The sequence below is a fragment of the Meriones unguiculatus genome, chromosome 10 (assembly GCF_030254825.1).
Source record: "Meriones unguiculatus strain TT.TT164.6M chromosome 10, Bangor_MerUng_6.1, whole genome shotgun sequence".
Lineage (NCBI taxonomy): Eukaryota > Metazoa > Chordata > Mammalia > Rodentia > Muridae > Meriones > Meriones unguiculatus.
This window is the reverse complement of record NC_083358.1, coordinates 37,016,938-37,040,145: the sequence shown is the minus strand read 5'-3', so window position 1 is coordinate 37,040,145 and position 23,208 is coordinate 37,016,938. Positions and strand designations below refer to the sequence as shown.

The 23,208-nt window shown below is 47.5% G+C and overlaps 1 protein-coding gene across 1 annotated transcript in view; it reads left to right on the top strand.

The window, feature by feature from the left end:
- The first annotated feature begins 6,095 nt into the window (after positions 1 to 6,095).
- Chd9 (chromodomain helicase DNA binding protein 9) overlaps positions 6,096 to 23,208 on the top strand; it is a 209,112-nt gene continuing 191,999 nt past the window's right edge. Inside the window, exon 1 of the mRNA XM_060392237.1 lies at positions 6,096 to 6,169. The gene's annotated coding sequence lies outside the window, so the exon portion shown is untranslated. The remainder of the gene's footprint in view (positions 6,170 to 23,208) is intronic.

Below are 23,208 nucleotides of genomic sequence, written 5' to 3'. Positions count from 1 at the left end.
ACAGCACATGAGGGGCCCAAGGTTCAGGTCCTGGTACAAAGAAAAAACAAGACAAAGCCAGGCTTGGTGGTGGGCTTCTAAAATCCCAGCACTGGGGAGGCAGAGGGCAGGAGGATTGCTAAGAGCTCAAAGTTGACCTCATCTACGTAGTGACTCCCAAGCCAGCAGCAGGTCCTATAAAGCAAGACCTGGTCTCAGAACAACAGAAAGGAATAGAAGGAGAGGAAGAAGATCACAAATTTAAGGCCTGCCTGGACGACTTGAGACCTTGTCTCAAAAAATACAAGAACAAGAGGGAATGAGGGAAGGGGCTACAGCTGAGATACAAAGTAAATAAACTGTAATTAACATAAAAAATAAAAATTTAATTAAAAAAATACAAGAAGTGCTCAGCTGTGGTTTCCTTGCCTAGCACCTGTGTGGCCTTGTTCAACTTCTGGCTGCTGGTTCATCTTCACCGTTAGCTTCAGCAGGTCTGTAATCCAGCTGAGGAAAGGAAGACCCCTCGACTGAACAGGAAGGGGAAAAGAAGGAGGCAAGCAGAGCACCACCATTCAGCGTTCTCTGCTCCGTGACTGGCTGCGACGTGACCAGCTGCCTCGCTCTCCAGCTACCACGCCATCCCTGCCTGGATGGACCGAGCTGAAAAAGGAAGTGAAGTAACAACAAAACAACAGGAGGAAACAGAAGTGCAGAGACCATCTGGAGAAGATGGCTACTCACGATTAGCTGGTAAAACAGCTGTCAGCAATTATCCTGTTTCACAGACAGGACAAGTAGCTCGACTTCCACATTCCTTATCTGCTTCTGGAGACATGCCTGGTGGCAAGAAAGGAATTTCTCCTTTGATCTCAGTCCCCAGGGATCCTCTAAGGCTGACAGAGACTTAAGCCCACCAATGACACGATTGCTTGAGATAATGCTTAAAAGCCCACAGATACTGGAAAGCCTCTGTGCAATTGCTCAGCTACAGGGGCCAACTCCACTGAGCTCATTGACGTAATAAACTTCCTGATCCTCCACTCCGTGGAGCCTGGCAGCTTCCCGTTGTGAAAAACACCTTAAACTGAGAGACAAGTTAACCCTTCCTTAAATTGCTTTTGTCAGAAATATTTTGTTACGCCAACAAGAAAAGTAACTAATTCACCCCCAGAACAGCAAAGACAAAAGAGAAGGAGGAGGATGAAGAGGGAAAGGAAGATAGAGAGGGAAGAAAAGGGGGAAGAAGAAGAGGAGGAAATTCCTGACCTAGAGCCAGGATAGTTTCCTGCACTGAGCCTGGAATTAAAGGCCTAAGTTGTATCTTCTGCAAGGCCTTCAGCCTTTACTTAACATCTCAGTCAGTTTTCTCACCTGCCGAATGCGTTACCAATAACTGTTTCTTGGGACTTTAGGAATAAATTGATAAGGCGATGTCGGTGACAGACTGCTATTGAACCTTACAACATAATGGAAGGGAAACCATTTTAAAAGGGGTGCAGTCTGTGGTTTGATCCAGCCTAGCCCAATGATCTCACTTTGGTTCCTGGCTCCCACATGGTAGGAGAATTCCAACTCCCACAAGTTGCCTTCCGATTTCCACATACACATAACAGTATACGTGTATTCATGCACACACACAATAAATAAATGGAACTAAAACAAATGTTAAATGTGAGAGTGTTTGTGGGTGTAGTGTCTGCATTAGCTACTTGTCTTGCTTCTGTGACTAAAGCAACTTAAGGAAGGAAGGATTTTACTTTAAAACTGAGGGTACAGTCCATCACGGCGGGGAACACATGATGGCAGGAGGATGAGGCCGCTGCTCCCATCATATCCACAGTCCAGAAAGAGAGAGATGAATGCTGGTGTTCGGCCCACTTCCTCCTTTTCATCCACTCCAGAGCCCCAGCCCACATAATGGTGTGGGCCACAGTGAAGATGGGTCTTCTCACAACCTAATCTAGGCAGCCATTCCCAGGCTTGTCTCCAATGTGACTCTGGGTTCTGTCAAGTTGTCAATATTAAGTATCAAAGCCTCAGACCAGGAGGTGTCCAGTCATGTTCCAGTAATTTATGAATACACTGGGGCTCCGAAAGCCAAATTGTCATTCAGCACTCTGGCTCATCTCACAAGGCCAAGCATCCTCTCTGAATGAGCACCCAATGCCTTACCTCCCTGGCTCTCCCTGGCATCCTTGCCCTTTTCTCTAAATGTCCTTCTAACAGGTCCTGATGTCATCCTGCCTGTGCCCCCAGGGCCCCTATTTCCACCTTCTCCCTCTCTGAGCTGAGCATCAGTTTACAAGATGTTGTTTCTTACATGAAGATTAGGCAACATCTCAGAACATAATGAACGTATTAAAAAAAGCAAAATGTAACAAAATCGTCTGCAGGAAATGAGAACAAGAAACTGAGGGAGTGCCTGTTCCCTCCTGTCTCCTGTGCACACTAGAAGCTGATCTGTGCAGGTGCTCTGGTGCCAAGCTGCAGCCGCACCATTACCTCAACGAACACACACATACACATGTGAAAAATGTGTTTTGCTTTTTTTTCCTATCAAATACCTTTGATATTTGATAGGAAATATCAAAATCAGTAAGCCTGAACTGACAAGTGTCTATAGTTTCTGAACTTCCCTTTCCTCCTGTCTGCCAGTCTCATCAGATTGCAGAGTTTTGGCCAGTGGGATGATTGGCAGTCACCATCTCTACCAGCAATAAAAGACAGAGGCCATATTGCCTGACTGTGCTCAATAGCTGGGTTTGCCTCCATTTTGTTTACACACAGACACACACACACACACACACACACACACACACAAATTTGCCTTGCTGAATTACTCCAATTTTGTTCATGTGTTACATACATGAATTAAAATAAATATTTTTTAAAGGTTGTTATTATTCCTGTTTGATGTTTGTGGGACTTTTGTTTTGTGACAAGGTCTCTTGTAGCCTAAGCTCCTTCCTCATCTTCCTGTGTCTGTCTCCCTAGTACCAGGATTAGAGGCATGAGCGACCGCGCCTAGCTCTATTCTTACTGTTGTTGACATTATCTCTACCTATCAAACTGTTGTCCCCCAAAGAGACCAAACCTAAAAGGAAACACATTTGTTGATAGCTGCAGTTTCCAAAGCTTCGTGGTTAATAGAATAGGAAAAGCCTCGGAGGCTTTCAGGGGAAAGTCCTGGGTGCTCTAACCTCATTAGGTCATGCCAGGCATCAGACTCCCTCCTGGAGTGAGGACTTTGCCCAGACACGCACTGGAACTTGGCAGAGAGAAGGAGTTGTGGGGACCAAGCAGGGCCCGTGGAAGTGACTCAGAGGCATTTGAAAGTGAAAGAGTGGGAATTTGCCCGCCAGCTTGTCCTCACCGTGGGCTGTCGGCAGGTGGCTGACCTGTTCACCTTCCCCATGGCACTGCCCGGCAGTGAGTGAGCTTCGACTGGGCCCTCTAAGACACACCTACCAACTATCCACCCTGCCCCTCGCCCTTCTAGGCATTGCCCCCAGATCTCTCCTTCCACCCCTGCCTTTGATGTTCACTTTGACCAAATTACACCAGGGTAGAGTCCACAGATGAAAGAAAGGGTCACACATGCACAGGATGACTTGAGACGAGCAGAGGGGGGAGGGGGTGACAGGATGCCTGGAGTCCCACTGCTGACAGACACTCTCACCGAATGTCACGGGGATAACTGGCAGGATTAAAGGAAGTTTTCCATCTAACCTAGCAGCTCCTGTATCTTCTGTCCTCTCCCCTTCTGCCTCTGGGGCCCTGTAAATAGGTATTATTTTATAATACCTATACTTTGATGTTGAAGAACATACCATGCTGAGTGTGTGTGTGTGTGTGTGTGTGTGTGTGTGTGTGTGCATGTAAACGGTGTTAACATGGTACAGCTTTGTAGCTCAGGGGTAGAGTATTTGCCCAGCATACTTGGGCCCTGGGGTCCATTCTCAGTGCAACAAAGTGTTTAGATATTACATGAAAAGTGAATTAGAAGAAGGCAGAACATTTTAAAAATAATGTCTTTATATGTTCTCTAAAGTTGGGTGTGGTGTACACCTTCAACCTCAGGTCTCAAATTCAAGGCCAGCCTGGTCTATGTCATAAATTTACCTCAGCCAAGGGCTGCATAGTAAATCTCTCTCTCTCCTTTCTCTCTCTCTCTCTCTCTATCTATCTATATCTATCTATCTGTCTATCTGTGTGTGTGTGTGTGTGTGTGTGTGTGTGTGTATGATCTACACCTAGCTGAGGAACTAGGCATTAGCTACCAGCAGAGGAAAAGCCATATATACATATATATGTATATACATATAGAGAGAGAAGTATTATTTTATAACACTGTACTTTGACTTTGAAAAACTGAATTGTATCAAGCTGAGTGCTCTGTGTGTGTGTGTGTGTGTATATATATAGAGAGAGAGAGACAGAAAGGAGTATGTACATATAAAGATAGATAGATAGATAGATAGATAGATAGATAGATAGATAGATAGATTTGGAGAATTTTTAACACTGTATTTTGATTATAGTCACCACCCAACTCCTGCCAGATCCTACTCATTCCACTTCCTGCAGGTTCTCTCCCCCTCCCCAGGGTGTGCTGCCCATCTATTCCTGGGTTCGGAGCCTTCCCTAGAGTATGGTCCATATACCATGGAGTCAAACTGTTCAAAGGCAGCTGGCTCTCCCTCTGCTGGTAGCTGATGCCCGCAGTTCCTCCGCGAGGTGGAGACCTTTCTGCCCACCTTCGCACTCCATGCTCTTCTGCTTTGCTCTTGCCTTGAGTTCACGTGTGCATGCTGTGAGTTCACGCGTGCACGCTGTGAGTTCACGTGTGCACGCCGAAAGGCATGTGTAGCCTTCTGGGCAAGTGGAAGGCACAGATTTTTGTGGTGTTCTTGAGTGGATCCCTCTTTTGTTTGCTCAGGTGTCTGGTGTATAGATGCTCAGCTAATATTCATTCAAAGAGGAAACAAATGAGACACAAGTGCGTTAAATCATCCACCATTTTAAATTTATATCTATACGTAACCGTGGGTGGGTGAAGTACCTATAACCCACTAAGCCGTTTCTGAGGCTGGCCTGGAGCTGTACTATGTAAACCAAGCAGGCCGGGGACTCCCAGTGGCTTCCGCCTTCCGAGTACAACCAACCCCCACCCCTTAATTCTTTGTATTTTTGCTAATCCACTGTTTTTGCAACACTGTTCCCAATGCCTCCGTTAGAAGAAAATACTGAAAACCGCTGGAAAGGGACGGGCCTGAAGATGCCCTCAGCTCTGCAAAGCATGGTAATAGGACTTCCTCCGTGGACAGAGTACTTCATTTAGTGTCATCTGATCTTAATTATCAGCTAATTAGTTCTCAGCCTGGAGCTGTTCTCCCTCCACCCAGGGAGACATTTGGAAATCCGAAGGGATGTTTTTGGAGTCACAATGATGAAGGGGGTGGCTGCTAAGGAGTCGGCGATGCTATATGACCTCCAGAACCAGCCAAAGACATGCTAATGAGCCTCCGCGAGAAACTCCACCTGGGTGGCCAACTCCCAAGGGTTCTAATTGTGTCTCCCGGACTCCACCCTAGGACTGGCACAGACTGGGGCTTTCATACGGGTCAGCCTAGGTAACGGAGGGATCAAGAAACGAGGGAAGTGATGGGAGGTGGTAAGAAGGGCTGCTGATAGGGACCGGAATCCCTGGGCTTGAAATAAGCCTAGTCCTGACCATCTTCGGATGCTCCCAGCGCGTTTAAAGGAGAAGCCATGCCACGCTAGCGCGCCCTGAAAGCTGATGGTGGAAAGGAAAGATCAGTCCTGCCAGGAAAATCCCAGGGTGGATCCCAGGTCAGAGGCCCAGACCTGACAGCTCCTCCACGCCTCCAAGAAAAAGTACAGCAAATTCTGTTCCCCACGCTCCCCAAGGAGTGAAGGTGGTGCGGCCCAGGCCGGATCTGCGCCCCCGGGCTCCGCCGTGCTGGAAGCCGCCCACGTGGGAAGGCCCAGCTGCATTTCCGCCCTGCACAGGGCTCCCACCTCCCAACCCCTGCCCACGCTACCGCCCCACGGCCACTAGGTGGCGCCTGCGCTCTAGTGGGCGCCTGTCTGGAGCCGGCAAGGGAGACAGATGGAACCAGAGTCCTAGGGTTCCGGGGACTGGAGGACAGCGCCGGCAGCCAAGGTAGGGATTCCTCGGGCGTGTCCCTAGAATGTCTGAAGCTGGGGTGGGCTGGCGGCCGCGGAGCCCCGTTTGCGGGCTGCATTGCTGACCAGCGAGGACAGAGCGGCCACATGTGCCGTTGCCCCCAAGGACCGGGAGCCCCGCAGTCCCACAGCCGGGCCTAAGATGAGCAGAGCCCCAGGTCCCTGGCTCACACCCAGACATCCTTTACGAGCCCGGGCCTCTGAAAGGCGTGCCCAGCCCCCACACAGCAAGCCCCACACAGAACGGTGGGACGACTGTCCTAGGGTGCCTGCAGCCCGAGCCGAGGGTTGATCCGGGATCCCAGCACTTCTCAAACTTGGGCGTGCATTGGCTGTCTGGGTTCCGTACCTCCACCCCCACCCCAATCCCAGATGTAATTGGTTTGAGTTGGACGTGGGGATCTGGATATTAAAAACTTCCCAGGGGATTCCAGCTTGCAGCCAGATTCAAGGGCCCTTTGACCGAGAGTTCGAGAAGAAACGAGGGTGCCTATTACAAGCCTGGGAGGCTTCTCCTCCCCCACACCGCGCCTTCTTGCCTTTTCAGCCAGCAATTACCTCTGCCTTTGGGCCGTCAAACTCCGTGTGACAAGCCAACACCCCACCCCAAAGGGTGGAACTCAGAAGTGCCAGAGTGAGGGGGAAAAAAAGCCAATCGTGTACAGTGTGAAAAAGCTCCCCAAGTGGGTAGGAGAAGAGAGGGGTTCTCCTCGACCCTAATCCTAAATAAGAGCAGGGCTGATCCAGGCTGCCCTCATCATTCTGAGAAATGGAGCCAAGCAGACCAGGAAGAACCTTTGTATCTAGTAAAAAAAAAAAAAATGGCCTCTTATATCTTATGTAACAGCCAAGTGTTACCAACAAGAGCCTGGACTCTCCAGAGCCAGCCCTCCCTTCTTTATGACCCTAGATAACTGGCTGAACCGTCCTTGCCTTCGGCTTCCACATCTATAAAATGGGCACAGCAGTATAAAACTCTTAGAGTGGCTGTGGGAACTGTTAGGACTGAAAGCCTGTGTTTACAAACTATTCGGTGACAGGTACTGTGCATCCTGTGTACTGTCATTCTGAACCCTTACATAATCCACAGGATGGCCAGTACTGTAGAGAGAAGGCCCCCATTGGATAGCAGAGTCACCCCACCTTGGTGTCCAAAAAAGCTGGGGTTCAGAGAGGCCAGAGAACTTGCTGAAGGTTATCAACATGATCAGAGGGAGATTTGGGGATAGGAATGTGGCTTTGTTGCTGGAGTGCTTGCCTGTGGGTGCACACACACAACAGGGTTAAGCAGGTCCCATATCTGTGCCCTGGGCAGCCTCACTCTAGCCCATGTATAAAAGGAAGCTCTGTGCCTGGGGACAAGGACCTAGTCCAGGGGTGAACCCATGGTGTGCCTTCATATCCCTTATTCCGCATTCCCATGAGACTAGCCTCTATCTCTCAGTGGAAGTATAGCCATTATCCAGTACTTACTGTGTGCCAGACACATTTCCTGACACTAACAGCACACACAATGTGGACAAGACAGGGTAAACCAGCCCACTGTGAGCTCACACCCAGCAATGAGAAAAGCTAGAAGCTCCCTGGATGTACATCATTTTAACAAGCTTGAAGGCTTGCTAAATTGGATTGTGTCTCCTCAAGTCAATATCCCTGGTACTTGGTGACAGTCATATTTGAACTTTTCAGAACATCAAAAATGCTGTCACCTGAGCTGGGTGTGGTAGCATACACCTTTAATCCCAGCATTCAGGAGGCAGAGGCAGTGGCTCTCTGAATTTGTTTAAGGCCAGCCTGGTCTACATAGTAAATTCCAGGACATCCAGGACTATTGCACAGAGAAACCCTGTCTCAAAAAAAGAAAACAGGAAAAAAAAAAAAAAGTTGCCACCCAATGCTCCTGTCCTGGGCTGAGCACGGAGGAGCTCATTTCATCATTTCAGCTGTCCATCTGCAGGCAATCGCTGGCTTATAATGGCTCAACTTCCTGGCTTTCTGGCTTTATTATGGATACAAAAGCCACATGTGTTTTGTGCAATGTGACCTTTACTTCAGTTTCAATCTTGGTCTTTCCCTGGACCAGCAGTTTGCAGAAGGTTCCTTTCTTGGTGTGCAGGGCAGCAGCAATGAGCTGCATCTCTCAGACAGCCATGTGATCAGAAGGGGAAATACCTTCAGGCCCCAGGATGCCCCCTGTTGCTGAGCTAGCATGGTCAACAGGTTAGATGCGTGCAACAGAGCCCCGACCTACAACGTTTTCTGCTTCCAGTTGATTTGTGGGTGTTGACCATTGCAGTAAAGGTTACTTGTGTAAGCTAGTATCTGCTCTGTAGTCTGTTGGATGCCATGGTTTTGTATGTGTGTGAGTGTGTTTGTGTTTTTACTGTTTCTTGGTGACTTGGCTGATAACAATGGTCCCTGATCCTAGTGCTGACTGATGTCTCCAAGCACAGAAGTCAGTTATGTGTTCAGTGTTAGGATTCATGTAAGAATTGTTCTTTTCTTCAGACAAGGGTCTCGGTGCTGCTGGCTGAGTCCAATGCTAAGGAAGTAACATATATTAAAGGTGAGGGATAGCCTAGCGGTAGAGTTGACTTGGCATGTACGCAGCCCTGGGTTCCATCACCAGCACTACATACACACAGATCTTTAACCAGGTGAACATAAAGCACGGTTGGGTATTGATCTGGGCTGGGGGTGAAGTGAAAGAGAAGATATCCCAGATAGAACTCGAAAATGTGTAAAGGTTGGGAAGTGGCCCAGATCTTGTTAAGTCTTGGTCTGTCAGGGGGAGCTAAGCTAAAATAGTGCTGTGCTGGAGGGAGGCTGGGCCAGGTGGCGTTGTGTTTGGTGGCCAGATCTCATTTCATCCAATTAGCCTAGTTATCCTGCCAGGCTGGTCAGGATCATTCCCAGCTTTGGCAGACAGTGTTCTGTACGAGTGTGATGGCACATGCCTTTAATCCTCGCACCCAGGAGACAGAGGCAGGTGGATCTCTATGAGGTTGAGGCCAGCCTGGCATACATGGTGAGTTTCAGGCAAGCCAGGCCAGAGTAGCAGAGATACTCTGCCTCAAAAATAAATAAATGGTTAGTAACTTAGTTAGTTAGTTTCAGGACAGCCAGGACTGTATAGATAAAGTCTGCCTAAAAGATAGATAGATGGATGGATGGATGGATAGATAGATAATAGAAGTACTCAAATTACGTAGCTGGGATACCTCATATTAGAATTTGTGACTGTAATCCTTAGCCTTGGGAGACAAAGGCAGAGAGATGACAAGTTCAAAGACAGCTTGAACTACTTAGGAAGTTCCAGGCAAGCCTGGACTATAGAGTGAGAAGTTATTTAAAAAGAAAAAAAGTTTAACTCTGCTGGTAAGTACCAACCCCCCCCCACTACGCCTGCCCACATACACTAGGGCCACACACACCAGGTCCTCACCTCTGCACCCCCCTTTTATACGAACCAGTGCCTCACTCCCACCCCCCCACTCTATGGCCTGTTTCTTACAATGTTCAGCGGACTTCTGGATCAGATCTCCGGGTGCTGCTGCAGGTTTGGTTTGGTTGAAAGAGATATCCATAACTAAGTGGTGGCATGACTGAGACCAGCGGAACAGCAGGGAACTCATGTATTTTTCTGATATAAAGACATTCAGTGCCTCATTGCAGGACTTTGGGATGGCTGCCTCAGACATGGAACACTGGCACACAGATGTGCTAGCAGGAAAGGAAAAACCCTATGATTCAGGATGTCCCTAAACTGGCTGGGCTTGGCGCCCCTCCCCCCATCTATTGGGTAGCCAGGCCTGAGCCTCCCCCTTGTCCCTGATTATGAATCAGGAGTCAGCCAACCTTTTCTGTGAAAACCTTGATCTGGGCAAACAATATGACTCTAGTTGCAGTTACCCAGGTCTGGCACTGTAGAGTGAAAGCAGCCGCAGAGGGTGGATGAAAAATGATTCTAGCTGTGTTTCAGGAAAGCTATATAGTCTCTGAAGTTTGAGTTTTTGTATAATTGAAAAGAAGGCTTTAAAAAAATGGTGGTGGGGGGTCTGGGCATCACGGCTCAAACCTGTAATCTTTGTAACCAGGAAGCTGAAGCTGGAGGATGCTACAAGTTCGAGGCCAGCCTAGGCTTGAACTCAAAACCAGACAAATGAAACAAACAAACATTTTTTGCAGTGTTAGGAACAAATTCAGTTCCTTCCCTGTAGTAAATAAACCCTCTACAACTGAGCCACCGATGTGTCCAAACTCATTTCCCCCACAACCCACACCCCCAACTATAGTGAGAATTTTAGAATTTTGGTTTCTTTAAAAAACAGAAATATTGTAAGAACATGTTTTCATTTCTATTCCAGGTGTGCGGATATGGGACTGCTTCACAGTAGCTGTCTATGATTTACCTCATGCTCTGGCAGAGGCATGATTTTACCAGCTGCACATAGTTTCTGTGATGGTGTGACGTTTGGGATTCTGGGGACTTTTCAGGGGGTATATAAATTTAGAACACTGAGAGAGTTGGTGGTTTGTTGGTTGGTTGTGGTTGGTCATTGTTAGTCGTGGTTTGTTAAGTAGTTGAGTGCCAAAAAAAAGAAACAACAAGAAGAAATTAGATACCCTGGCTGAAGATCAAACTTGCCCCAAGTAACGCCCCTAATTAGCAGGAGGTAGTCTAACGAAAACTCCACCCCCTTTCCAACCTGTGACTTAATTGAGGGTTCCCTTTCCTTTACTATTTATTTATTTATTTATTTTTGTATCTAGTGTCAGGGGCTTGAAGTGGTGGAAGAAAAGGGGTGGAAAAGAGTGGAAGAAAGAATAACCTACAAAGTAGTAAAAGATCAGTTACACCCACCCCCACTAGATAGTTACCCTGTGTTATCCAAGCCCTAATTCCTGGGGTCAGGTGTCTTCCTGTCTCCGCTTCCTAAGTAGCAGGAATGGTGAGCATGTGTCAGCTACCAGGATGGCTTCATGGAGAGTTTTTGTTTTTGTTTGTTTGTTTTTTATGTTGTTTATTTGTTTTAATCCATCTTAAAGTGTTCCCCTTTAATTTTTTTAACCTTTGAAAAGGTAAATATCCTTCTGAGGACACAGGTTATCTGTACAAGGATGGGCAGTGTGCGGATATGAGCTGGGAATTTTCTCAGGCTTTTGATCCAGAATTTTAGGACATAAAGGTCAGAGGGAAGTGACCCTGGAAGAGGCAAGGTAGCCTAAGGTGTTCCCCTGGAGTCTGCAATTGGGTCTGGGTTGCCGCTAAGCCATCCTCTCCGACACATCTGGCCTGAGCAGCTGCTAGGCATAGTTTGTGGCTAGGAAATGACCCAAGGCAGAAGGAAGTGGGAGGCACCACAGCCTCTGGGTCCTCTGGGGAGAAGGCAGTAGACAGCTGAGGCATCTGCCGCACAGGGTGTCTGACCTTGCCTTCCAAGGGTGTTTCTCATTGGCTAGGTAATCTTGTAAGGTGATTTGGGTAGCACTGGAGATGGTGATGAGGTTAGGAAGGGCTTTCCCCATCTACAGTCTCCCTCCTGTCCTGCTCACCTCCTTGGCACCCTCAGGCCTCCTCTCTTTCAGGAACAGGTGCTCCACCACACAGGCCTTTCACTTCCTTGACTTACCAGATTTTTCTTTCTAATGGCAGTCAATTAGTAGAAGGCCCAGGGAAGTTCTAGAATGTTCCAAGGCCTCACACATGTTAAGCAAGAGCTTATGCTCCCAATTCTCTAGAAAGCCTCTGTGACACTTGGCTTCTCTCCTTTTAATTGAAAGCCAGCACTTTTCCAGGGAGTGTTTTAACCCACAATAGTAAATGTGGTTATTTAATAACATTGCTAACATTGTTACAATTTTGCACGAGTCCGGACACTTACACAAAATAAAAGTAACCAATATAGTAGCCTCCTCTTCCAAGCCAGGGTGCCAGCAACTCAGATAAGAGGACCCTTGGCTGCAGCCAGCCTAGGCTAGATGTGGAAACTCTGTTTCAAGAAGAACAGCAACAACTGAACTCCTCAAGAGGAACAGTTTGAAAACATTGTTTCATGTTTATCATTATACTCCACACAGGCCAAGCATTACTGAGTTGTAAGTATAGAAGCAACACAAAGTTTCCTTTGAAATAAATTACTAGGGATGAACTCTGGCACCAAGACTAGAAACCTACATATGAGTCTGACAGAGGTCTAGGCAGCAGTGGCTCAGAACTTTTGTCCCAGCAAGAGGATGGATCTCTGAGTTGGAGGCCAGCTTGGTCTACAGAGACAGTTCCTGGCCAGCCAAGGCTGTATAGTGAAGCCCAGTCTCAAACAAAACAAAAAAGCTGGGAAGGCCTAGTGGCTTTGTGTAATCCCAGCATTCTAGAGGAAGAGACCGAATCACCAGGACAAGCTGCCCAGCTGGAATCTTCAAATTCCTCTTTTCAAAGAGAAATTTTGCTCAGTAAATAAAGTGGGGGGTGATCTACATTTGAGGTCAGCTTGGGCATGGCATTCAGTACATACACAGGCACGGGCTCCTGAATGCAGGTGCACATCCACATGCATGTACACACGAAAAACCCAATTAATGAATTAATCAATTTGAATTGAGGAATGGCGGCTCTGCTTGTAATTCCTATACCAGAGAGACAGAAACAGAAAGCCAGCGAGTTCAAGATCATACAGACTGTATGAAAACAGCTAACGCTCTCTCTCAGAAATTTAAAAAGCAGCAAGAGGGGCTGGAGAGATGGCTCAGCAATTATGAACACTGCCTTCTCTTCCAGAGAACACAGGATTGATTCCCAGCACCCAGGGGCAGCCCCCAACCATCTGTAACTCCAATTCCAGGAGATCCATGCAGACAAAACAGTAATACCATAAAATGAAAGTTTCAAAGAGCAACAAGAACATAAACTAAATTAATTGATAGAAATCATATGTCATTTAGAGCAAAGTATTAAATAGTAAGATAGGTGTGTAAGGTGTGAAGAGATAGCTCAGCAGTTAAGAGCACTGGTTGTTCTTTTTTGTGGGTTTTTTTTTTTTTTTTGCTTATTTGTTTGTTTTTGGGTTGTTTTAAGACAAGGTACGTGTAGACCTGGCTGACGTCAAACTCACAGAGATGATCCACCTTCTTCTGCCTCAGGAGTACTGGGATTAAAGATGTACTACAACATCAGCACTGGGCTCTCTGGCTCTTTCTCCCTCCCCCTCTCCCTCTGAGACAAGGTCCCACTGTGAAATCCCAGACTGACCTCAGCCTCAGTCCTCTTATTCCTCTAGTTGCTAGGATTATAGGCATGTGCCACCTCTCCTGGCTGTTTAATTGTTTAATAGTAATTGAGGGTGTTTATGAGATGTGGTATTTATTTCAATACTCTTTTATAGTATGATGATCAAATCCCTCTGCAAGTACATGTGTGTGTGTGAGATTTACATTATAAGTTTCAGGTCAGTCTGGGTTATACAATGAGACCCTGACTGAAAAATAGCTAAAGAAATGGCCCAGTGGTTAAGAGCACTTACTGTTCTTTGAGATCATGGGAGTTGTGTTCCCAGCATGGGAACCACAGGGCTTCTCACAGCTGCCTCTGATTCCACCTCCAAGGGGGATCTGATGCATGCACCTGGCTCCAGCAGGCACCCGAACTCACATGCACATAAGTAATTAAAATAATAAAAACAAACTAAAAGCAAACAAACCGCAGAGCATGCCCCCGTGGACTGTGTTTCTGTCCCCACTCACCGTCCTCCACCTCTGTCTACACTCCCCACCTCACCAATCTCTGCTAACTGCTGTCTTACACCCTACTTCTGTAAGACTAACATCTTGAGAATTTTTTTTTCTTTTAGCTTCTATACACAAGTGAGAACATGTAATATTTGTCTTTCAGTATCTGACTCATTTTGTTTAACGTAATAACCTCCAGGCTCATCCACACTGCCACAGACAGTAAATTAATTCATTTCAACAGGGTCTTGTGTAGCCAAGGCTGCCCTTGACCTTATCATCGCTCAGATCCTCTCAGGAACAAGAATCACAGATGTACACCAGCAAATAGCAAGATTTTGTTTTTATTTTTATTTTTGTGGCTGAATAATATTCTGTTGTGTGTATATACCACATTTCCTTTTTGTCTTTATTTATTTTATTCATGCACTTATTCACTGGTGAAAATCTTTGTTGGTTCCTTCTTAGAGTTACCGGGAATGATGCTGCGGGAGTGCAGATGTCTCTTTGACATCCGATTTCCATTTGTTTGGATATACACTCCTTCGCAGGCCTGCTGGATCATTGGGTAAGCCTATGCCTTACCTCCATACAGTTTTTCATAGTGACTGTACTAATTTACATTCCCACCAGCAGCAAAAGCGTTTCCTTCTTTTCTCTGCATCCTGCCAGCCACTCTCCTAAACCCTTTGTGTCTATAATTCGGTTCATCTGTACTGCAGCCATCAGGGTTAAAGAACTAGATACTGTGGTTAGCTCCATTTCACTTCTGAGAAAACCAGCTGAAGGAGTTAAAATGTTTTGCTTAGAGTTACAGAGTTGAATGAGGGGCAGGCTGGGGATGAGCTCAGGTGGGCTTGCTCCACAACTGGAGGTTGACACTGTCAGCTGCCCACCCCATGCTGGAGGAATAAACACAGGGCCTCATGTGTCCTGGACAAGCGTGCTACCACTGGACTATTATTAATCTATCCACAGCGATTTTTAAACATTTCCTGAGATGGGGTCTTCAAGGCAGGCCTTGAACTCAGAATCCTCCTCACGAAGCTTCCCTAGCCACTGAGATTACAGGGCTAGGCCACCCACCGGTCCCCCGGCCTAGTTTTAAAGCTCCGGCCTCTGAAATGCTTGCAAGTGTTCTGCTCCTAAGTCCACTGCAAGCCTGAGACTGAGATCTTAGTCACAGCGCTGCACTGCTTTTCACCGAGTTGACAAAAAGAGAGAGAGAGAGAAGGAAAGAAGGAAAGAAAGAGAGGAAGGAAGGAAGGAAGGAAGGAAGGAAGGAAGGAAGGAAAGAAAAAAAAAAGAAAAGAAAAGGGGGAAATGATATTTGAATAACTGTAGTGTACTGTGATTTTTAAAGTTTCCTTTCTCTCCCTTCTTGCCCTCTGGGAGCGTGGCCAGTGGGGAGGCCTGGCTCACCTCTGCCCTCTCCTTCACTTCTCTACCAATACAATCCTTCCTCTTTTGCAACTGAAAAACAATTTTTTTTTAATTAAGCTGGGATGTGGTGGCTCATGCCTTTTATACCCACAGAGGCAGGTGGATCTCTGAGTTGGAGGCCAGCCTGGTCTACAGAGTGAGTTCCAGGACAGTTAGTGCTACACAGAGAAACCCTGTCTCAGAAAAAACAGAATTCACTATGTAGACAAGAGTAGCATGGAACTTGCTTTGTAGACCGGGTTGGCCTCAAACTCACAGCAATCTGTTTATCTCTAACTCTCAGGTGCTGGGATTCCTACATTATGTATGTGTGGTGATGGTAATGGTGGGGTATATGTGGAGGTCACAGGACAATTGGCTAGCCCCTTCCACCCTGTAATCAGAGGCTCAAATTCAGGTTGTCAAGTTTGCAAGGTGGGTGCTGAGACAAGATGCTGAACTCAGCATCTTGTTGTCTTGCTGGCCCCTTTTCTTCTTGTCTCTTTGGAGACGGGAACTCACAATGTAGCCCAGGCTGGATTTGAACTTGAGGTAATAGTCCTGCCTCTACCTCCAAGTACCAGGATCGCACATGTGTGCCACCAGGTGGGTGAGGGCCTCGAGATTTTTTTTTCTGTCTGTCTGTATCTGCTACCTCTTAGCTGGTGTACTTTCTCCCAGAGCCTCCAAGAATGATCTCTCCCCTTTCCATCACAATAGCCCTGATTGACACTTGGTGAGGGATGCCAGGTTCTCCTGGATCTTTGGTGCTTTAGTGTGAACATAGCCATTTCCTTCTGATTATTCTGTTTTCCATCCTCTGGATCTTCTCCCAAGCAGAGGGCCTCCTTCTTCCTTAATCTTGTCCTGTAAATGTACAGTGTTGGTTTTGTTTTGATTTGTTCATTCTCTCAGGTGTTCCACAACTCATTCTGGGTCAGGGCAGAGGACTACGGTGGGTGCTTGACGTATTGAAGGCTGACTGCTTAGTCAAGTCAAAAGGGAGGCAAGGCTAGGAAGGTGCTTCGTGGTAGAATACCTACCTGTCTGTACAATGACTTGGTTTCAGTCCCCAGCACACCCCTCACCTTAAAAAAGGAGAAATTTCATCTATGCAGGAGAAAGCCCTCCTGCTCAGCTCATACTGTCGGAGAGGTTGGTGGTTGTTGCAAGGTTGCAAGCTCGGCGTGGAGACTCTCCTGTGTGCTTGGAGATAACCAGACAACAAGGGATGTCAGAGGCTGGCCAGAGGCTGGCATTGTAGCCAGACCACAAACATTAAATCACAATGGGAGAGGGAACTGCAAAACAGCCGGAACCCCCCTTCAGTGAACTTGTCAGCACATTCCTTCCCCTGTGGGGAAGGCCAGATGGAAAGGCACATTCTGGTAGAAGCTTGGTATTCAGGGAATCAAACCAAGGTGAGCAAGAGAAAGGATTTTCATCTCCAGGATAGACATAGATATTCGTGCCCTCTGAGGAAAGCCCAGAATTGTAGCTCCCCCGGTGTTATTCCCCAGCCCTGTGCCCATGGCAGACATGACTGGTCAATTACCGACATGTTTCCTTCGTGTTACAACAGGTGCCAGCCACAAAAGCCTTACCATGAGTGTCTTGAAGGGGCTGGTGAAGTGGCTCACTGCGTGAAGCCTCTGTGGTGCAAGTATGGAGATCTGAGTTTGGATCCCCGCACCCACATGAGAAGCCACATCCCTGTGTGTTTCTGTAACTCCAGCCTTGGGGGTATGGACATGGGCAGATCCCGGGAAGGAGAGAACCAACCCCACCAATTGTCCTCTGACCTCCCCGTGGTACCATGGCATGTGACCCCCAATAATGATATTTTTTTTCAAGCACAACTACACACATATGTGTGCACATATATGAGCATGTGCCTTCAACACACGGGAAAAAAAGTAAGGGGGATGAAAAGAAAGAGAGAGACTTCCTGGAAGCTCTAACCAGACCTCAGAGTAGCCTGTGTTGCTTAACGAAGTTTCCAGAGCTCCCATTAGCCCGGACAACGTGAGACAGCACAGGCTCTCAGAGGCATCCCTTGGCGCTGCTTTTGAGCATCTACCATATTATTTCTGTCTGCCGACTGTTTCCACAGCTTTCATTAGTACAGCCTGCCTGCCTGCTCTCTTTCTCTTTTCTCATTGTTAGGTCTTGATTTGATTTCCAGGCCTTGTTTGGCCAGCTTTGTCTCGAGACACATCCTGTCCCTTCCTTAAGGACTTTGGCAGATCAGTAACCATGGATGCTGTATGTGTGGCTTCCACTAGCAAATTACACATTTTAACCAAATGTATAACTCCCAGCAGCAACTTCTTGCAACCAGGAAGGGCTTTGCTGATTGCTGGCCAAGGATGTAGCCCGGTTGTTAGAATGCCCGTCTTAAGTGTGCACAAAGCATCGCCAACACAATAAAACTGTGTCTGTAATTCCAGCACATGGGAGATGGAGGTACGAAGAAGGTCAGGGTCATGCCTGTCTGAGTTCAAGGCCAGCCTGGGCACATAAGACCCTGCCTCAAAAGGAAGAAGGAAGAAGGGGAGGAGGAGGAAGAGAAGTTGAAGTTTAATGTGATGAAGGCTTTGTTCTGCTATTGAAATGGCAGCATTGCAGGGAATTTGGATTTTTGTTGTTGTTTTATTTTCAACTTACTTATTTGTGAGCAAGTGTGTGTGTACACAGGCCGTGAGCAAGCCACACTGTGTGTGAGGAGGTCATTTCCGGAGTTGGTTCTTTCCTTCCACCGTGTTCATACAGGGACTTGTCTCCGTTGCTGTGTTGTGTACTCTGGGCTGTACACATCTGTCCCTACCTCCCACCTCCCAGTAGGACAGGGTTTACAGATGTGAGCCACCTCTTGGTTCTGGGACTCAAACTCAGGTCCTCAGACTTTCACAGTAAGTGCTTTTTCACTCTTTCACTGAGCCATCTCACAGGTCCCACGTGGGAGTTTTAAACATGGCTATGTTATCAGCTAGGTAAGATGTACCAGGGCTGCCAAAGATGAGCACTAAGGCAGGAGGTCATTTAGATACTCAACTGACAAATCATTGAGGTGCTTTTTTATTTTATTTTATTTTTTTTTAGTGCTAAGGATTGAACCTCAGGCCTCCCACCTTCCTAAGTGTGCTGCTTTTGAACATTGCTTTTGCCTCACAAAGGAGCCAGCATTTTTAGCCATGCATGGTGGTCTTCTCTTATATTCCAAGCCCTTGGGGTACTGAGGTCTGAAAATCTGAAGTTCCAGGCCAGCCTGTCTGGGTACAGGGCAAGACCTGATCTCAAAAAAGATTTTTTAAAAATTAAAAAAACAAAAACAAAAAAAAACCAGAAACACATAAATAAGAGAGAATTCAAATTCCTATTAGTTTGAAGCAAGAAGACCTTTGGTCACCCTTAGGGGGTGCTCGGGCTCGGGGTACAGCACTTGGGGGGGCACTTGCCTAGCATGTTTGAGGTCCTGGCTTCCTTCCCTAGCACTGTAGGAGAAGCACATGCTGCCCAGCTCTTGTTTCCAGTCACCAGAGAATCTCTGACTGACCCAAAAGAAAAAGGAAAGCCATGTGGAGAACCTGAGCATGCGGCGCTCTGGGGCTTTGGAGCCTCCCTGAGCCCCCTGAGAAGGAAGGTGGCCCCTTGGCCTAAGGGTAGGGCAGGCCCAGCCTAGCAAGGGAAGCTCAGGTCGCACCCTGGGAAGGCTGCCAGTCCATGGAAGAGGCACTGTCTCTAACCTCGGGGAGTCTGATGAAGGAGAGCGCCTACCACCCTTGGTGTGACTGTGGTCCCTCTGCCAGTCAGCAAGGCAAGATGGGGACTGCCTTCATCCCCAGTTCCACTGTGCCTGTGCAGGGTCATGGAGGGTCGCTTCCAAAGCTGGATCCAGGAATTGGCTGTTTGTTTGTTTTGAGGATTAATTTTTTTAATTATGTGTAAATGTGTCTGTGTTGCCTCTGGGTATGTGCGTATGAGTTCGGGTGTGGGGCCAGAATGTAAGACCTCCTGAAGCTGGAGTTACAGACAGTTGTGAGCCTCCTGATGCCAGTGCATGCTGGGAGCCAAACTCTGTTCCCCTGGGAGAGCAGCAAGTGCTCTTAACCACTGAACCATCTCTTCATCTCCAAATTTGCTTGTTTTTAATAGAACACACACACACATTCACACACTACTTTATTGCCCTTTTTGGAGACAGGATCTCCTTGCTCTAGCTATCATGGAACTAACTGTTCTGACCAGGCTAGCTTCAAACTGAGAGATCTGCTTGTTATGCTTCCTGAGCGCTGGGATTTAAGGCATGTGCCACCATACCTGGCTTTATTTTCATGATTGATTGATTGTGTGTGTGTGTGTGTGTGTGTGTGAGAGAGAGAGAGAGAGAGAGAGAGTGAGACCAATGTACATGTACCTATATGAGTTTATGTGTACCGCATTTGTTCAGGAGTCCTCAGAGGCCAGGAGAGGGTATCTGATCCCCTGGGACCAGTTGTAAGCCACCCACGTGGCTTCTGGGAACCAAACCTGGGTCCTCTGCAAGAGCAGTAAGAGCTCTTAACCACTGAGCCATCACTCCAATCCCCAGAAGATACCTTTGTGGAGTTGATTCTCTCCTTCCTTCTACCTTGTGGGTCCAGAAATGGAGTTCAAATTGCCAGGCTTGGCTGAAAGCTCCTTTGCTCCTATGCTTGTTAGGCCCAGAATTTATGCATTTTTAAAATAGCGTAAATTTACATAATTGATACAATATTCTCAATACAATACAAGAGTGATCATATAACCTCAGAGTTCCCATTTCAATGTCTTGTATTACTATGGTACAGTTATCTTAACAATTATCTAACAATGACATCCTGTGTAGTATATTTGTTAAAAACTAGTATTAATATTTTTGTTGTGATGCTTATGGTGCAGGGCTTCAGCAGGCATCCTAGCTAACCCCAAACCCAAATACTGACTTGTTTGTTGTGGTTCTGGGGACTGAACCCAGGTCTTACGCATGCTATGCAAGTAAGTACCCTACCATGGAGCTACACCCCCCATCCCTGCTCTTGGGAAGATTTATTAAAAAGTATTGATGTTCAAGACCCTGTAGGGCTGGTTCATATCCTAGATCCACGTCTTGATGGCTGGCTGTGCTCCTGAGCAAGCTGCTTAGCCTCTTGAGCCTTAGTTTTCTCAGCTAAAGGACAGAACCAATATCATCACCTGCCACCAAAGCTCCTTGAGTGCCATGCACATAGCATGGCCCGTATAGGCATCACTTGTTATTAAAGTTAGTCTGGACTGCAGATTCCTTCTAGATTTCCTTCTAAGGTAACAAGACTCTCCTCATGGCAGTGAGTCACCTCCTCTCTGGTCACCTCCTCTTCCCATCCAGCATTCTCACTCACCTTCTGCCTCTCATCACATCGCACTCTGACAAACAAATTGCCTTCTCAGTGTGCCCTCCCCCAATTCACACATTTATTCATCCCCATTCCCTCAGATCCAACCGGAGCCCCTGTGACACTACTGCTCCAGAGCCAAGCAGCAAGCCCCCTTTCCCCCTGAGACAGCCAGAGCCACAGCCACACTCCTGCCCCGCAGCACTTACCACCTCAGACCCCGTGAGAGCCAGGCCTGGTTGTCTCCCCCTGAGCAAGGCCCTTCCCTCATCTCTCTTTCTCCTGCCTGCTAGCGCTGAGCTCCTGGCACAAGCCTGTGGGCTTGGTGCCTGTGGAGAGCTTCGACCAGACAAAGACCCTGCATCACTGCCATCAGTTACCTCTGTATGTGTAGCTATGTCACAGAATTTACAATTTTAGCTTCTGTTGAGGTGGCTATTGGGCCTGAACCCAGGGAGTCATCTGGACTAGGTGTGTGCGCTGTGTCAGAGATGCGCTACTACCTGTTCATAGTTTGGGGAACAGTTTTGATGTTTTTTCCAATTTGCAGCTAGTGGATTGCTGATGTTGAACATCTTTTTGGTGTTTTGAGAGAGGGTCTCCCATCAGTGCTAGGATTACGGGTGTGTACCACCACACCCAGCGTCTGGCACTGAGTGTTTTTTCCTATATTTATTTTCCATTTGAATAACATATTTGGAGACTAACTGTTCACGTCCTTTGCTCCTGTTTTATGGCATGTGTGTCTACGTGTGTATGCACATGTACGTGTATTGGGTGGGTTACATGTACGTGTGTGTGCACATGTTTGTGTGGGGGGGGGGTGTGTGGGTACGTGCATATGGAGGCTAGAGATTGACTGCAGCTGTTTTGTCCAATCCTCAACCTTTCTTACACAAATCTATTTTAGGTGTAAGAGTATTTTGCCTGCGTGTATATATGTGTCCTGCATGCATGCCCAGTGCCCACAGCAATGAAAGAGGGATCAGATTCCTCAGAGCAAGAGTTATAGGTGGTTTCAAGCCACCATGTGGGTGCTGGAGCTCAAACCTGGGTCCTCTGCAAGAGCAGCAGCATTCTTAGCTACTAAGCCATCTTAATAGCCCTTCTTGAGACAGTGTCTCTTACTGGCCCTGGAGCACACTGGGGCTAAATATGGTTGGGTAAATGCCAGCCCCGCTTTTCGCATAGGTCCTAGGGATCCAAACTCAGGTCAGGTCCTCATTTTACAGAGCAAGCCCTTACCCACTGGAGTTTGAGGCCAGCCTGGAAGCCAATATTCTGTCTCAAAATAAAAATTAAAAGCCATGAATGTGTAGCTCAGTGGAAGGGCACTCTCCTAGCAGGTACAGGCCCTGGTTTGGATCCTTAGAACCACAAATAGGAGCAAAACATTTTGCGTGGTATCTTTATGAGACTGCCTGTAGGGCACTTTAAGTCCTATTAGTACCTCATATCAAGTCTTCAGTTGCCTGGGACATGGGGGTCTTTCCGTTTCTTTGTAATCTGGGGTGGTGGTGGTGGTGCACGTGCGTGGCATGGGCTCATCTGAGTATGCAGGAGTGTGTCTGTGTGCACCAGAGACTAAGCGGAGGATGCCAGGGGTCGGTGCTCTACCACTCAGTTTGGAAAACGGTGCCCCTTCCTTTAGTGGGTGGCAGAGAATACAGACAGAGTGCCATGAAGGCCCTGGGCACGTCTTGGGAGTACAAGGTGGTGGGGCCCTGCTTGCCACACGGGAGCATCTTTGCTCCCGACCATGCGGAAACCGAATCCTGCTTCCGGTATTTCGTGTTGCGGCTGAAGGAGATGAGGTGGTTGGGGTGGCGGTGTACTGTGGCAGGTGTTTGAGAAGCCGCTGACGCAGGGGACGAACTTCAGTGTCTGGTATATGCCATACAGCATGTCCCATGCATACCGGGACTAACCACGGCTGGCGCCCTCACACCATGCTCCTGAGACATGGGTGCCCAGCCCTGTGCCCATGTAGACGAAGGTGGAAGAAACTGCTGTAGGCCAGTGCCACCAGCTAGTGGTTAGGCAGTTCCACGCCGCCGAGATCAAGTTCCCATTGCCCTCCTTCTGCTGTGGCGTGAGCACGAGCTGTGCTTTACCCCAAGAGGCTCAACACCTTCTAGACCCAGAGACCTGCTGAATAAAACTCCAAGGAGTTGAAGGGGAGGAGGGAGAGAGGGAGGAAAAAAACTGGGTTAAATGAATCCAATATGTGGCTCCCAGCTCCTTAGGAAACCAGGACTTTTGAATCAGGAGTTTAAGACCAGCCCACCTACATAGTAAATCAATTTTCATTAATATTCATTCTCTCTGTCTCTCTGTCTCTCTCTTTCCTCCCCCTCCTTTCCTCTTTTTCTCTCCTTTCTCTCTTCCTCCATGCTGGGAATAGAAACCTGGTCTTGGTCACATCTCCAGCCACCCAGCTACTCTCCCTTTTTCTCTTTTTAAGATGCATGTATTC